This window comes from Phyllobates terribilis, unplaced genomic scaffold, assembly GCF_046119375.1.
Source record: "Phyllobates terribilis strain yellow unplaced genomic scaffold, ASM4611937v1 Scaffold_729__1_contigs__length_748246, whole genome shotgun sequence".
Classification (NCBI taxonomy): domain Eukaryota; kingdom Metazoa; phylum Chordata; class Amphibia; order Anura; family Dendrobatidae; genus Phyllobates; species Phyllobates terribilis.
The window spans coordinates 448,256-463,266 of record NW_027363489.1 but is presented as its reverse complement, the minus strand read 5'-3'; the positions used below and the strand labels follow the sequence as shown (position 1 = coordinate 463,266).

Genomic DNA, 15,011 nt, shown 5'->3' with positions numbered 1-15,011 from the left:
GAACGAGCAGCTGTCTACCCTTAGCAGGAGGGTTGCTGATTAATTACCTCTCCTGCTGCTGCTGCTGCTGGCTGTCCAGCAGCAGACTGAAGGTGGCTGCTGCTGTGCGCAGGTATATAAAGGCTCAGAGCCTATTATGACACGCGCAGCCAGCGTTCCATTGCCACATTCCGTCTACTGCAGGCGGGATACCTGGATGGCTGAATGTCACTGAGAAGCTCACAGAGACCGCCATAAGCAACAGTTTAAAAGAATGTCACAGACTAATCAACCAAACTTTTTGGGTTGGTTTCTCTTTTATAGTCTGCAGGCATTAAATGAAAGAAGTCAGTGTTCCAGCAGAGGGAGACAACGTTTCAGAAAAGGCATTGTAGCAAACCAAAAAAGAAATTTTAAGCGCAGCAGAGTAACCAGCTCACATACCTGTTAGCTCAGGTGAGTTTAAAAGGCTGCTGTTGATAACAAGGGCATTTGCTAAATAGATGGTGTGTGTGCAACAATATACTGAAAGGTCAATTATATTGTGCAGCTTATCTCACCACCTGTAGTTATTTAGGTGAAAGCTCCAAAATGCTTGCCTAATATGTCTGTTTATCCAAAAGGAAGTATAGAGGGAGAGCTAGATAGATAGCATTGCATTACATTACATTACATGGCAATGCAATGCACAGTTGCTGAAGTTGAACCAAAATGAGCTTGTCATCTGGCTTCTGCAACTTTTAACATGAAAAATCCAATGAGGAGAAGAAAAGCAAAGCCAAAGAGTGCATCCCAAAATCCGACAAACAAGCAAAATGAACAAAAAGCATTGAATTCAATTCTTTCTGATTTTAGAAACTGCATTAAAGAAGGGGTGCACCGGTCCTGGAGATACTGCAATACCAGGTCAATGCGTGGAGTGGACAGAGCAAGCTCTTTTTCCATCTCCCTGTTCTAAAAATCCATTTAATATATGGTCCCCAGATAGGGGACGTATCAGATATTAAACTGATAAGAACAGATACTACACTTGATCTTAGCCAAAAGGCCGAGAAGCGATAACCAGAATTGGTTTCCGACTACGGTGCCACCCAAGGATTCTGAAAAGTCCATTTGTGGAGATGGCCACCTGGACTCCCGTTAAGAAGACATGCTGTCAACCTCTAGATCCCTCACATGCCTGCACTTTTCGGCTTGCTGCTGCTGCAATCCACGCGTTTTAGATCTGCATAACTCCACCTCTTTTAGCACAGTACCCTCAACCCCCGGCTGTTCCCACCCGCCTCAACACCGTTGGAAGGGAGGAGAACCAATTAAGGCGGGGGGGGGGGTGGAACGAGCAGCTGTCTACCCTTAGCAGGAGGGTTGCTGATTAATTACCTCTCCTGCTGCTGCTGCTGCTGGCTGTCCAGCAGCAGACTGAAGGTGGCTGCTGCTGTGCGCAGGTATATAAAGGCTCAGAGCCTATTATGACACGCGCAGCCAGCGTTCCATTGCCACATTCCGTCTACTGCAGGCGGGATACCTGGATGGCTGAATGTCACTGAGAAGCTCACAGAGACCGCCATAAGCAACAGTTTAAAAGAATGCCACAGACTAATCAACCAAACTTTTTGGGTTGGTTTCTCTTTTATAGTCTGCAGGCATTAAATGAAAGAAGTCAGTGTTCCAGCAGAGGGAGACAACGTTTCAGAAAAGGCATTGTAGCAAACCAAAAAAGAAATTTTAAGCGCAGCAGAGTAACCAGCTCACATACCTGTTAGCTCAGGTGAGTTTAAAAGGCTGCTGTTGATAACAAGGGCATTTGCTAAATAGATGGTGTGTGTGCAACAATATACTGAAAGGTCAATTATATTGTGCAGCTTATCTCACCACCTGTAGTTATTTAGGTGAAAGCTCCAAAATGCTTGCCTAATATGTCTGTTTATCCAAAAGGAAGTATAGAGGGAGAGCTAGATAGATAGCATTGCATTACATTACATTACATGGCAATGCAATGCACAGTTGCTGAAGTTGAACCAAAATGAGCTTGTCATCTGGCTTCTGCAACTTTTAACATGAAAAATCCAATGAGGAGAAGAAAAGCAAAGCCAAAGAGTCCATCCCAAAATCCGACAAACAAGCAAAATGAACAAAAAGCATTGAATTCAATTCTTTCTGATTTTAGAAACTGCATTAAAGAAGGGGTGCACCGGTCCTGGAGATACTGCAATACCAGGTCAATGCGTGGAGTGGACAGAGCAAGCTCTTTTTCCATCTCCCTGCTCTAAAAATCCATTTAATATATGGTCCCCAGATAGGGGACGTATCAGATATTAAACTGATAAGAACAGATACTACACTTGATCTTAGCCAAAAGGCCGAGAAGCGATAACCAGAATTGGTTTCCGACTACGGTGCCACCCAAGGATTCTGAAAAGTCCATTTGTGGAGATGGCCACCTGGACTCCCGTTAAGAAGACATGCTGTCAACCTCTAGATCCCTCACATGCCTGCACTTTTCGGCTTGCTGCTGCTGCAATCCACGCGTTTTAGATCTGCATAACTCCACCTCTTTTAGCACAGTACCCTCAACCCCCGGCTGTTCCCACCCGCCTCAACACCGTTGGAAGGGAGGAGAACCAATTAAGGCGGGGGGGGGGTGGAACGAGCAGCTGTCTACCCTTAGCAGGAGGGTTGCTGATTAATTACCTCTCCTGCTGCTGCTGCTTCTGGCTGTCCAGCAGCAGACTGAAGGTGGCTGCTGCTGTGCGCAGGTATATAAAGGCTCAGAGCCTATTATGACACGCGCAGCCAGCGTTCCATTGCCACATTCCGTCTACTGCAGGCGGGATACCTGGATGGCTGAATGTCACTGAGAAGCTCACAGAGACCGCCATAAGCAACAGTTTAAAAGAATGCCACAGACTAATCAACCAAACTTTTTGGGTTGGTTTCTCTTTTATAGTCTGCAGGCATTAAATGAAAGAAGTCAGTGTTCCAGCAGAGGGAGACAACGTTTCAGAAAAGGCATTGTAGCAAACCAAAAAAGAAATTTTAAGCGCAGCAGAGTAACCAGCTCACATACCTGTTAGCTCAGGTGAGTTTAAAAGGCTGCTGTTGATAACAAGGGCATTTGCTAAATAGATGGTGTGTGTGCAACAATATACTGAAAGGTCAATTATATTGTGCAGCTTATCTCACCACCTGTAGTTATTTAGGTGAAAGCTCCAAAATGCTTGCCTAATATGTCTGTTTATCCAAAAGGAAGTATAGAGGGAGAGCTAGATAGATAGCATTGCATTACATTACATTACATGGCAATGCAATGCACAGTTGCTGAAGTTGAACCAAAATGAGCTTGTCATCTGGCTTCTGCAACTTTTAACATGAAAAATCCAATGAGGAGAAGAAAAGCAAAGCCAAAGAGTCCATCCCAAAATCCGACAAACAAGCAAAATGAACAAAAAGCATTGAATTCAATTCTTTCTGATTTTAGAAACTGCATTAAAGAAGGGGTGCACCGGTCCTGGAGATACTGCAATACCAGGTCAATGCGTGGAGTGGACAGAGCAAGCTCTTTTTCCATCTCCCTGCTCTAAAAATCCATTTAATATATGGTCCCCAGATAGGGGACGTATCAGATATTAAACTGATAAGAACAGATACTACACTTGATCTTAGCCAAAAGGCCGAGAAGCGATAACCAGAATTGGTTTCCGACTACGGTGCCACCCAAGGATTCTGAAAAGTCCATTTGTGGAGATGGCCACCTGGACTCCCGTTAAGAAGACATGCTGTCAACCTCTAGATCCCTCACATGCCTGCACTTTTCGGCTTGCTGCTGCTGCAATCCACGCGTTTTAGATCTGCATAACTCCACCTCTTTTAGCACAGTACCCTCAACCCCCGGCTGTTCCCACCCGCCTCAACACCGTTGGAAGGGAGGAGAACCAATTAAGGCGGGGGGGAGGTGGAACGAGCAGCTGTCTACCCTTAGCAGGAGGGTTGCTGATTAATTACCTCTCCTGCTGCTGCTGCTGCTGGCTGTCCAGCAGCAGACTGAAGGTGGCTGCTGCTGTGCGCAGGTATATAAAGGCTCAGAGCCTATTATGACACGCGCAGCCAGCGTTCCATTGCCACATTCCGTCTACTGCAGGCGGGATACCTGGATGGCTGAATGTCACTGAGAAGCTCACAGAGACCGCCATAAGCAACAGTTTAAAAGAATGCCACAGACTAATCAACCAAACTTTTTGGGTTGGTTTCTCTTTTATAGTCTGCAGGCATTAAATGAAAGAAGTCAGTGTTCCAGCAGAGGGAGACAACGTTTCAGAAAAGGCATTGTAGCAAACCAAAAAAGAAATTTTAAGCGCAGCAGAGTAACCAGCTCACATACCTGTTAGCTCAGGTGAGTTTAAAAGGCTGCTGTTGATAACAAGGGCATTTGCTAAATAGATGGTGTGTGTGCAACAATATACTGAAAGGTCAATTATATTGTGCAGCTTATCTCACCACCTGTAGTTATTTAGGTGAAAGCTCCAAAATGCTTGCCTAATATGTCTGTTTATCCAAAAGGAAGTATAGAGGGAGAGCTAGATAGATAGCATTGCATTACATTACATTACATGGCAATGCAATGCACAGTTGCTGAAGTTGAACCAAAATGAGCTTGTCATCTGGCTTCTGCAACTTTTAACATGAAAAATCCAATGAGGAGAAGAAAAGCAAAGCCAAAGAGTCCATCCCAAAATCCGACAAACAAGCAAAATGAACAAAAGGCATTGAATTCAATTCTTTCTGATTTTAGAAACTGCATTAAAGAAGGGGTGCACCGGTCCTGGAGATACTGCAATACCAGGTCAATGCGTGGAGTGGACAGAGCAAGCTCTTTTTCCATCTCCCTGTTCTAAAAATCCATTTAATATATGGTCCCCAGATAGGGGACGTATCAGATATTAAACTGATAAGAACAGATACTACACTTGATCTTAGCCAAAAGGCCGAGAAGCGATAACCAGAATTGGTTTCCGACTACGGTGCCACCCAAGGATTCTGAAAAGTCCATTTGTGGAGATGGCCACCTGGACTCCCGTTAAGAAGACATGCTGTCAACCTCTAGATCCCTCACATGCCTGCACTTTTCGGCTTGCTGCTGCTGCAATCCACGCGTTTTAGATCTGCATAACTCCACCTCTTTTAGCACAGTACCCTCAACCCCCGGCTGTTCCCACCCGCCTCAACACCGTTGGAAGGGAGGAGAACCAATTAAGGCGGGGGTGGGGGTGGAACGAGCAGCTGTCTACCCTTAGCAAGAGGGTTGCTGATTAATTACCTCTCCTGCTGCTGCTGCTGCTGGCTGTCCAGCAGCAGACTGAAGGTGGCTGCTGCTGTGCGCAGGTATATAAAGGCTCAGAGCCTATTATGACACGCGCAGCCAGCGTTCCATTGCCACATTCCGTCTACTGCAGGCGGGATACCTGGATGGCTGAATGTCACTGAGAAGCTCACAGAGACCGCCATAAGCAACAGTTTAAAAGAATGCCACAGACTAATCAACCAAACTTTTTGGGTTGGTTTCTCTTTTATAGTCTGCAGGCATTAAATGAAAGAAGTCAGTGTTCCAGCAGAGGGAGACAACGTTTCAGAAAAGGCATTGTAGCAAACCAAAAAAGAAATTTTAAGCGCAGCAGAGTAACCAGCTCACATACCTGTTAGCTCAGGTGAGTTTAAAAGGCTGCTGTTGATAACAAGGGCATTTGCTAAATAGATGGTGTGTGTGCAACAATATACTGAAAGGTCAATTATATTGTGCAGCTTATCTCACCACCTGTAGTTATTTAGGTGAAAGCTCCAAAATGCTTGCCTAATATGTCTGTTTATCCAAAAGGAAGTATAGAGGGAGAGCTAGATAGATAGCATTGCATTACATTACATTACATGGCAATGCAATGCACAGTTGCTGAAGTTGAACCAAAATGAGCTTGTCATCTGGCTTCTGCAACTTTTAACATGAAAAATCCAATGAGGAGAAGAAAAGCAAAGCCAAAGAGTCCATCCCAAAATCCGACAAACAAGCAAAATGAACAAAAAGCATTGAATTCAATTCTTTCTGATTTTAGAAACTGCATTAAAGAAGGGGTGCACCGGTCCTGGAGATACTGCAATACCAGGTCAATGCGTGGAGTGGACAGAGCAAGCTCTTTTTCCATCTCCCTGCTCTAAAAATCCATTTAATATATGGTCCCCAGATAGGGGACGTATCAGATATTAAACTGATAAGAACAGATACTACACTTGATCTTAGCCAAAAGGCCGAGAAGCGATAACCAGAATTGGTTTCCGACTACGGTGCCACCCAAGGATTCTGAAAAGTCCATTTGTGGAGATGGCCACCTGGACTCCCGTTAGGAAGACATGCTGTCAACCTCTAGATCCCTCACATGCCTGCACTTTTCGGCTTGCTGCTGCTGCAATCCACGCGTTTTAGATCTGCATAACTCCACCTCTTTTAGCACAGTACCCTCAACCCCCGGCTGTTCCCACCCGCCTCAACACCGTTGGAAGGGAGGAGAACCAATTAAGGCAGGGGGGGGTGGAACGAGCAGCTGTCTACCCTTAGCAGGAGGGTTGCTGATTAATTACCTCTCCTGCTGCTGCTGCTGCTGGCTGTCCAGCAGCAGACTGAAGGTGGCTGCTGCTGTGCGCAGGTATATAAAGGCTCAGAGCCTATTATGACACGCGCAGCCAGCGTTCCATTGCCACATTCCGTCTACTGCAGGCGGGATACCTGGATGGCTGAATGTCACTGAGAAGCTCACAGAGACCGCCATAAGCAACAGTTTAAAAGAATGCCACAGACTAATCAACCAAACTTTTTGGGTTGGTTTCTCTTTTATAGTCTGCAGGCATTAAATGAAAGAAGTCAGTGTTCCAGCAGAGGGAGACAACGTTTCAGAAAAGGCATTGTAGCAAACCAAAAAAGAAATTTTAAGCGCAGCAGAGTAACCAGCTCACATACCTGTTAGCTCAGGTGAGTTTAAAAGGCTGCTGTTGATAACAAGGGCATTTGCTAAATAGATGGTGTGTGTGCAACAATATACTGAAAGGTCAATTATATTGTGCAGCTTATCTCACCACCTGTAGTTATTTAGGTGAAAGCTCCAAAATGCTTGCCTAATATGTCTGTTTATCCAAAAGGAAGTATAGAGGGAGAGCTAGATAGATAGCATTGCATTACATTACATGGCAATGCAATGCACAGTTGCTGAAGTTGAACCAAAATGAGCTTGTCATCTGGCTTCTGCAACTTTTAACATGAAAAATCCAATGAGGAGAAGAAAAGCAAAGCCAAAGAGTCCATCCCAAAATCCGACAAACAAGCAAAATGAACAAAAAGCATTGAATTCAATTCTTTCTGATTTTAGAAACTGCATTAAAGAAGGGGTGCACCAGTCTTGGAGATACTGCAATACCAGGTCATTGCGTGGAGTGGACAGAGCAAGCTCTTTTTCCATCTCCCTGTTCTAAAAATCCATTTAATATATGGTCCCCAGATAGGGGACGTATCAGATATTAAACTGATAAGAACAGATACTACACTTGATCTTAGCCAAAAGGCCGAGAAGCGATAACCAGAATTGGTTTCCGACTACGGTGCCACCCAAGGATTCTGAAAAGTCCATTTGTGGAGATGGCCACCTGGACTCCCGTTAAGAAGACATGCTGTCAACCTCTAGATCCCTCACATGCCTGCACTTTTCGGCTTGCTGCTGCTGCAATCCACGCGTTTTAGATCTGCATAACTCCACCTCTTTTAGCACAGTACCCTCAACCCCCGGCTGTTCCCACCCGCCTCAACACCGTTGGAAGGGAGGAGAACCAATTAGGCGGGGGGGGGGGTGGAACGAGCAGCTGTCTACCCTTAGCAGGAGGGTTGCTGATTAATTACCTCTCCTGCTGCTGCTGCTGCTGGCTGTCCAGCAGCAGACTGAAGGTGGCTGCTGCTGTGCGCAGGTATATAAAGGCTCAGAGCCTATTATGACACGCGCAGCCAGCGTTCCATTGCCACATTCCGTCTACTGCAGGCGGGATACCTGGATGGCTGAATGTCACTGAGAAGCTCACAGAGACCGCCATAAGCAACAGTTTAAAAGAATGCCACAGACTAATCAACCAAACTTTTTGGGTTGGTTTCTCTTTTATAGTCTGCAGGCATTAAATGAAAGAAGTCAGTGTTCCAGCAGAGGGAGACAACGTTTCAGAAAAGGCATTGTAGCAAACCAAAAAAGAAATTTTAAGCGCAGCAGAGTAACCAGCTCACATACCTGTTAGCTCAGGTGAGTTTAAAAGGCTGCTGTTGATAACAAGGGCATTTGCTAAATAGATGGTGTGTGTGCAACAATATACTGAAAGGTCAATTATATTGTGCAGCTTATCTCACCACCTGTAGTTATTTAGTTGAAAGCTCCAAAATGCTTGCCTAATATGTCTGTTTATCCAAAAGGAAGTATAGAGGGAGAGCTAGATAGATAGCATTGCATTACATTACATTACATGGCAATGCAATGCACAGTTGCTGAAGTTGAACCAAAATGAGCTTGTCATCTGGCTTCTGCAACTTTTAACATGAAAAATCCAATGAGGAGAAGAAAAGCAAAGCCAAAGAGTCCATCCCAAAATCCGACAAACAAGCAAAATGAACAAAAAGCATTGAATTCAATTCTTTCTGATTTTAGAAACTGCATTAAAGAAGGGGTGCACCGGTCCTGGAGATACTGCAATACCAGGTCAATGCGTGGAGTGGACAGAGCAAGCTCTTTTTCCATCTCCCTGTTCTAAAAATCCATTTAATATATGGTCCCCAGATAGGGGACGTATCAGATATTAAACTGATAAGAACAGATACTACACTTGATCTTAGCCAAAAGGCCGAGAAGCGATAACCAGAATTGGTTTCCGACTACGGTGCCACCCAAGGATTCTGAAAAGTCCATTTGTGGAGATGGCCACCTGGACTCCCGTTAAGAAGACATGCTGTCAACCTCTAGATCCCTCACATGCCTGCACTTTTCGGCTTGCTGCTGCTGCAATCCACGCGTTTTACATCTGCATAACTCCACCTCTTTTAGCACAGTACCCTCAACCCCCGGCTGTTCCCACCCGCCTCAACACCGTTGGAAGGGAGGAGAACCAATTAAGGCGGGGGGGGGGGGTGGAACGAGCAGCTGTCTACCCTTAGCAGGAGGGTTGCTGATTAATTACCTCTCCTGCTGCTGCTGCTGCTGGCTGTCCAGCAGCAGACTGAAGGTGGCTGCTGCTGTGCGCAGGTATATAAAGGCTCAGAGCCTATTATGACACGCGCAGCCAGCGTTCCATTGCCACATTCCGTCTACTGCAGGCGGGATACCTGGATGGCTGAATGTCACTGAGAAGCTCACAGAGACCGCCATAAGCAACAGTTTAAAAGAATGCCACAGACTAATCAACCAAACTTTTTGGGTTGGTTTCTCTTTTATAGTCTGCAGGCATTAAATGAAAGAAGTCAGTGTTCCAGCAGAGGGAGACAACGTTTCAGAAAAGGCATTGTAGCAAACCAAAAAAGAAATTTTAAGCGCAGCAGAGTAACCAGCTCACATACCTGTTAGCTCAGGTGAGTTTAAAAGGCTGCTGTTGATAACAAGGGCTTTTGCTAAATAGATGGTGTGTGTGCAACAATATACTGAAAGGTCAATTATATTGTGCAGCTTATCTCACCACCTGTAGTTATTTAGGTGAAAGCTCCAAAATGCTTGCCTAATATGTCTGTTTATCCAAAAGGAAGTATAGAGGGAGAGCTAGATAGATAGCATTGCATTACATTACATTACATGGCAATGCAATGCACAGTTGCTGAAGTTGAACCAAAATGAGCTTGTCATCTGGCTTCTGCAACTTTTAACATGAAAAATCCAATGAGGAGAAGAAAAGCAAAGCCAAAGAGTCCATCCCAAAATCCGACAAACAAGCAAAATGAACAAAAAGCATTGAATTCAATTCTTTCTGATTTTAGAAACTGCATTAAAGAAGGGGTGCACCGGTCCTGGAGATACTGCAATACCAGGTCAATGCGTGGAGTGGACAGAGCAAGCTCTTTTTCCATCTCCCTGTTCTAAAAATCCATTTAATATATGGTCCCCAGATAGGGGACGTATCAGATATTAAACTGATAAGAACAGATACTACACTTGATCTTAGCCAAAAGGCCGAGAAGCGATAACCAGAATTGGTTTCCGACTACGGTGCCACCCAAGGATTCTGAAAAGTCCATTTGTGGAGATGGCCACCTGGACTCCCGTTAAGAAGACATGCTGTCAACCTCTAGATCCCTCACATGCCTGCACTTTTCGGCTTGCTGCTGCTGCAATCCACGCGTTTTAGATCTGCATAACTCCACCTCTTTTAGCACAGTACCCTCAACCCCCGGCTGTTCCCACCCGCCTCAACACCGTTGGAAGGGAGGAGAACCAATTAAGGCGGGGGGGGGGTGGAACGAGCAGCTGTCTACCCTTAGCAGGAGGGTTGCTGATTAATTACCTCTCCTGCTGCTGCTGCTGCTGGCTGTCCAGCAGCAGACTGAAGGTGGCTGCTGCTGTGCGCAGGTATATAAAGGCTCAGAGCCTATTATGACACGCGCAGCCAGCGTTCCATTGCCACATTCCGTCTACTGCAGGCGGGATACCTGGATGGCTGAATGTCACTGAGAAGCTCACAGAGACCGCCATAAGCAACAGTTTAAAAGAATGCCACAGACTAATCAACCAAACTTTTTGGGTTGGTTTCTCTTTTATAGTCTGCAGGCATTAAATGAAAGAAGTCAGTGTTCCAGCAGAGGGAGACAACATTTCAGAAAAGGCATTGTAGCAAACCAAAAAAGAAATTTTAAGCGCAGCAGAGTAACCAGCTCACATACCTGTTAGCTCAGGTGAGTTTAAAAGGCTGCTGTTGATAACAAGGGCATTTGCTAAATAGATGGTGTGTGTGCAACAATATACTGAAAGGTCAATTATATTGTGCAGCTTATCTCACCACCTGTAGTTATTTAGGTGAAAGCTCCAAAATGCTTGCCTAATATGTCTGTTTATCCAAAAGGAAGTATAGAGGGAGAGCTAGATAGATAGCATTGCATTACATTACATTACATGGCAATGCAATGCACAGTTGCTGAAGTTGAACCAAAATGAGCTTGTCATCTGGTTTCTGCAACTTTTAACATGAAAAATCCAATGAGGAGAAGAAAAGCAAAGCCAAAGAGTCCATCCCAAAATCCGACAAACAAGCAAAATGAACAAAAAGCATTGAATTCAATTCTTTCTGATTTTAGAAACTGCATTAAAGAAGGGGTGCACCGGTCCTGGAGATACTGCAATACCAGGTCAATGCGTGGAGTGGACAGAGCAAGCTCTTTTTCCATCTCCCTGTTCTAAAAATCCATTTAATATATGGTCCCCAGATAGGGGACGTATCAGATATTAAACTGATAAGAACAGATACTACACTTGATCTTAGCCAAAAGGCCGAGAAGCGATAACCAGAATTGGTTTCCGACTACGGTGCCACCCAAGGATTCTGAAAAGTCCATTTGTGGAGATGGCCACCTGGACTCGCGTTAAGAAGACATGCTGTCAACCTCTAGATCCCTCACATGCCTGCACTTTTCGGCTTGCTGCTGCTGCAATCCACGCGTTTTAGATCTGCATAACTCCACCTCTTTTAGCACAGTACCCTCAACCCCCGGCTGTTCCCACCCGCCTCAACACCGTTGGAAGGGAGGAGAACCAATTAAGGCGGGGGGGGGGGTGGAACGAGCAGCTGTCTACCCTTAGCAGGAGGGTTGCTGATTAATTACCTCTCCTGCTGCTGCTGCTGGCTGTCCAGCAGCAGACTGAAGGTGGCTGCTGCTGTGCGCAGGTATATAAAGGCTCAGAGCCTATTATGACACGCGCAGCCAGCATTCCATTGCCACATTCCGTCTACTGCAGGCGGGATACCTGGATGGCTGAATGTCACTGAGAAGCTCACAGAGACCGCCATAAGCAACAGTTTAAAAGAATGCCACAGACTAATCAACCAAACTTTTTGGGTTGGTTTCTCTTTTATAGTCTGCAGGCATTAAATGAAAGAAGTCAGTGTTCCAGCAGAGGGAGACAACGTTTCAGAAAAGGCATTGTAGCAAACCAAAAAAGAAATTTTAAGTGCAGCAGAGTAACCAGCTCACATACCTGTTAGCTCAGGTGAGTTTAAAAGGCTGCTGTTGATAACAAGGGCATTTGCTAAATAGATGGTGTGTGTGCAACAATATACTGAAAGGTCAATTATATTGTGCAGCTTATCTCACCACCTGTAGTTATTTAGGTGAAAGCTCCAAAATGCTTGCCTAATATGTTTGTTTATCCAAAAGGAAGTATAGAGGGAGAGCTAGATAGATAGCATTGCATTACATTACATTACATGGCAATGCAATGCACAGTTGCTGAAGTTGAACCAAAATGAGCTTGTCATCTGGCTTCTGCAACTTTTAACATGAAAAATCCAATGAGGAGAAGAAAAGCAAAGCCAAAGAGTCCATCCCAAAATCCGACAAACAAGCAAAATGAACAAAAAGCATTGAATTCAATTCTTTCTGATTTTAGAAACTGCATTAAAGAAGGGGTGCACCGGTCCTGGAGATACTGCAATACCAGGTCAATGCGTGGAGTGGACAGAGCAAGCTCTTTTTCCATCTCCCTGTTCTAAAAATCCATTTAATATATGGTCCCCAGATAGGGGACGTATCAGATATTAAACTGATAAGAACAGATACTACACTTGATCTTAGCCAAAAGGCCGAGAAGCGATAACCAGAATTGGTTTCCGACTACGGTGCCACCCAAGGATTCTGAAAAGTCCATTTGTGGAGATGGCCACCTGGACTCCCGTTAAGAAGACATGCTGTCAACCTCTAGATCCCTCACATGCCTGCACTTTTCGGCTTGCTGCTGCTGCAATCCACGCGTTTTAGATCTGCATAACTCCACCTCTTTTAGCACAGTACCCTCAACCCCCGGCTGTTCCCACCCGCCTCAACACCGTTGGAAGGGAGGAGAACCAATTAAGGCGGGGGGGGGGTGGAACGAGCAGCTGTCTACCCTTAGCAGGAGGGTTGCTGATTAATTACCTCTCCTGCTGCTGCTGCTGCTGGCTGTCCAGCAGCAGACTGAAGGTGGCTGCTGCTGTGCGCAGGTATATAAAGGCTCAGAGCCTATTATGACACGCGCAGCCAGCGTTCCATTGCCACATTCCGTCTACTGCAGGCGGGATACCTGGATGGCTGAATGTCACTGAGAAGCTCACAGAGACCGCCATAAGCAAGAGTTTAAAAGAATGCCACAGACTAATCAACCAAACTTTTTGGGTTGGTTTCTCTTTTATAGTCTGCAGGCATTAAATGAAAGAAGTCAGTGTTCCAGCAGAGGGAGACAACGTTTCAGAAAAGGCATTGTAGCAAACCAAAAAAGAAATTTTAAGCGCAGCAGAGTAACCAGCTCACATACCTGTTAGCTCAGGTGAGTTTAAAAGGCTGCTGTTGATAACAAGGGTATTTGCTAAATAGATGGTGTGTGTGCAACAATATACTGAAAGGTCAATTATATTGTGCAGCTTCTCTCACCACCTGTAGTTATTTAGGTGAAAGCTCCAAAATGCTTGCCTAATATGTCTGTTTATCCAAAAGGAAGTATAGAGGGAGAGCTAGATAGATAGCATTGCATTACATTACATTACATGGCAATGCAATGCACAGTTGCTGAAGTTGAACCAAAATGAGCTTGTCATCTGGCTTCTGCAACTTTTAACATGAAAAATCCAATGAGGAGAAGAAAAGCAAAGCCAAAGAGTCCATCCCAAAATCCGACAAACAAGCAAAATGAACAAAAAGCATTGAATTCAATTCTTTCTGATTTTAGAAACTGCATTAAAGAAGGGGTGCACCGGTCCTGGAGATACTGCAATACCAGGTCAATGCGTGGAGTGGACAGAGCAAGCTCTTTTTCCATCTCCCTGTTCTAAAAATCCATTTAATATATGGTCCCCAGATAGGGGACGTATCAGATATTAAACTGATAAGAACAGATACTACACTTGATCTTAGCCAAAAGGCCGAGAAGCGATAACCAGAATTGGTTTCCGACTACGGTGCCACCCAAGGATTCTGAAAAGTCCATTTGTGGAGATGGCCACCTGGACTCCCGTTAAGAAGACATGCTGTCAACCTCTAGATCCCTCACATGCCTGCACTTTTCGGCTTGCTGCTGCTGCAATCCACGCGTTTTAGATCTGCATAACTCCACCTCTTTTAGCACAGTACCCTCAACCCCCGGCTGTTCCCACCCGCCTCAACACCGTTGGAAGGGAGGAGAACCAATTAATGCCGGGGGGGGGGGTGGAACGAGCAGCTGTCTACCCTTAGCAGGAGGGTTGCTGATTAATTACCTCTCCTGCTGCTGCTGGCTGTCCAGCAGCAGACTGAAGGTGGCTGCTGCTGTGCGCAGGTTTATAAAGGCTCAGAGCCTATTATGACACGCGCAGCCAGCGTTCCATTGCCACATTCCGTCTACTGCAGGCGGGATACCTGGATGGCTGAATGTCACTGAGAAGCTCACAGAGACCGCCATAAGCAACAGTTTAAAAGAATGCCACAGACTAATCAACCAAACTTTTTGGGTTGGTTTCTCTTTTATAGTCTGCAGGCATTAAATGAAAGAAGTCAGTGTTCCAGCAGAGGGAGACAACGTTTCAGAAAAGGCATTGTAGCAAACCAAAAAAGAAATTTTAAGCGCAGCAGAGTAACCAGCTCACATACCTGTTAGCTCAGGTGAGTTTAAAAGGCTGCTGTTGATAACAAGGGCATTTGCTAAATAGATGGTGTGTGTGCAACAATATACTGAAAGGTCAATTATATTGTGCAGCTTATCTCACCACCTGTAGTTATTTAGGTGAAAGCTCCAAAATGCTTGCCTAATATGTCTGTTTATCCA

At 45.1% G+C, this 15,011-nt stretch overlaps 11 non-coding genes across 11 annotated transcripts; all 11 read right to left on the bottom strand.

Moving 5' to 3' along the window:
* Positions 1-848: 848 nt before the first annotated feature.
* Positions 849-1,039, bottom strand: LOC141237071 (U2 spliceosomal RNA). Its single transcript, XR_012302636.1, has one exon. It is a non-coding gene; the product is annotated as a U2 spliceosomal RNA (small nuclear RNA).
* A 1,121-nt stretch (positions 1,040-2,160) lies between these two features.
* On the bottom strand, positions 2,161-2,351 carry LOC141237234 (U2 spliceosomal RNA). The gene has a single exon (XR_012302791.1). It is a non-coding gene; the product is annotated as a U2 spliceosomal RNA (small nuclear RNA).
* A 1,120-nt stretch (positions 2,352-3,471) lies between these two features.
* LOC141237233 (U2 spliceosomal RNA) lies at positions 3,472-3,662 on the bottom strand. Its single transcript, XR_012302790.1, has one exon. It is a non-coding gene; the product is annotated as a U2 spliceosomal RNA (small nuclear RNA).
* Positions 3,663-4,782: 1,120 nt separating this feature from the next.
* Positions 4,783-4,973, bottom strand: LOC141237070 (U2 spliceosomal RNA). Its single transcript, XR_012302635.1, has one exon. It is a non-coding gene; the product is annotated as a U2 spliceosomal RNA (small nuclear RNA).
* Positions 4,974-6,094: 1,121 nt separating this feature from the next.
* Positions 6,095-6,285, bottom strand: LOC141237232 (U2 spliceosomal RNA). Its single transcript, XR_012302789.1, has one exon. It is a non-coding gene; the product is annotated as a U2 spliceosomal RNA (small nuclear RNA).
* A 1,114-nt stretch (positions 6,286-7,399) lies between these two features.
* On the bottom strand, positions 7,400-7,590 carry LOC141237370 (U2 spliceosomal RNA). The gene has a single exon (XR_012302924.1). It is a non-coding gene; the product is annotated as a U2 spliceosomal RNA (small nuclear RNA).
* Positions 7,591-8,710: 1,120 nt separating this feature from the next.
* LOC141237069 (U2 spliceosomal RNA) lies at positions 8,711-8,901 on the bottom strand. The gene has a single exon (XR_012302634.1). It is a non-coding gene; the product is annotated as a U2 spliceosomal RNA (small nuclear RNA).
* A 1,122-nt stretch (positions 8,902-10,023) lies between these two features.
* On the bottom strand, positions 10,024-10,214 carry LOC141237068 (U2 spliceosomal RNA). The gene has a single exon (XR_012302633.1). It is a non-coding gene; the product is annotated as a U2 spliceosomal RNA (small nuclear RNA).
* Positions 10,215-11,334: 1,120 nt separating this feature from the next.
* Positions 11,335-11,525, bottom strand: LOC141237067 (U2 spliceosomal RNA). The gene has a single exon (XR_012302632.1). It is a non-coding gene; the product is annotated as a U2 spliceosomal RNA (small nuclear RNA).
* A 1,118-nt stretch (positions 11,526-12,643) lies between these two features.
* LOC141237065 (U2 spliceosomal RNA) lies at positions 12,644-12,834 on the bottom strand. The gene has a single exon (XR_012302630.1). It is a non-coding gene; the product is annotated as a U2 spliceosomal RNA (small nuclear RNA).
* A 1,120-nt stretch (positions 12,835-13,954) lies between these two features.
* LOC141237064 (U2 spliceosomal RNA) lies at positions 13,955-14,145 on the bottom strand. The gene has a single exon (XR_012302629.1). It is a non-coding gene; the product is annotated as a U2 spliceosomal RNA (small nuclear RNA).
* Positions 14,146-15,011: the final 866 nt, after the last annotated feature.